General features: G+C 53.0%; 1 protein-coding gene across 1 annotated transcript in view; it reads left to right on the top strand.

Annotated features, from left to right (window-relative positions):
* Positions 1–336, top strand: part of LOC107679438 (caseinolytic peptidase B protein homolog) — a 65,047-nt gene that overhangs the window by 44,637 nt on the left and 20,074 nt on the right.

Raw genomic sequence — 336 nt, 5'->3', positions numbered from 1 at the left:
GTATTGTCTCGTGTGTGTGTGTGTGTGTGTGTGTGTGTGTGTGTGTGTGTGTGTGTAGTTTGCGGAGGCACAGCGGAAGCGCGAGGCGGAGGAGAGGAGGAAGTTTCCTCTGGAGCGCAGACTGAAGGAGCACATCATTGGACAGGAAGGAGCCATCAATACAGTCGCATCAGGTACACACACACACACTCTCACGCACACACACACACGCACGCACACACACACTCACTCACACACTCTCTCACACACACACACTCACACACACACTCACTCACTCACACACACACACACACACACACACACACTCACTCACACACTCTCACACACACACACACA

The sequence above is a fragment of the Sinocyclocheilus anshuiensis genome, unplaced genomic scaffold (assembly GCF_001515605.1).
Source record: "Sinocyclocheilus anshuiensis isolate Anshui unplaced genomic scaffold, SAMN03320099.WGS_v1.1 scaffold1101, whole genome shotgun sequence".
Classification (NCBI taxonomy): Eukaryota; Metazoa; Chordata; class Actinopteri; order Cypriniformes; family Cyprinidae; genus Sinocyclocheilus; species Sinocyclocheilus anshuiensis.
The sequence above is the reverse complement of the archived record's forward strand: the minus strand, read 5'-3'. Positions and strand labels throughout refer to the sequence as shown.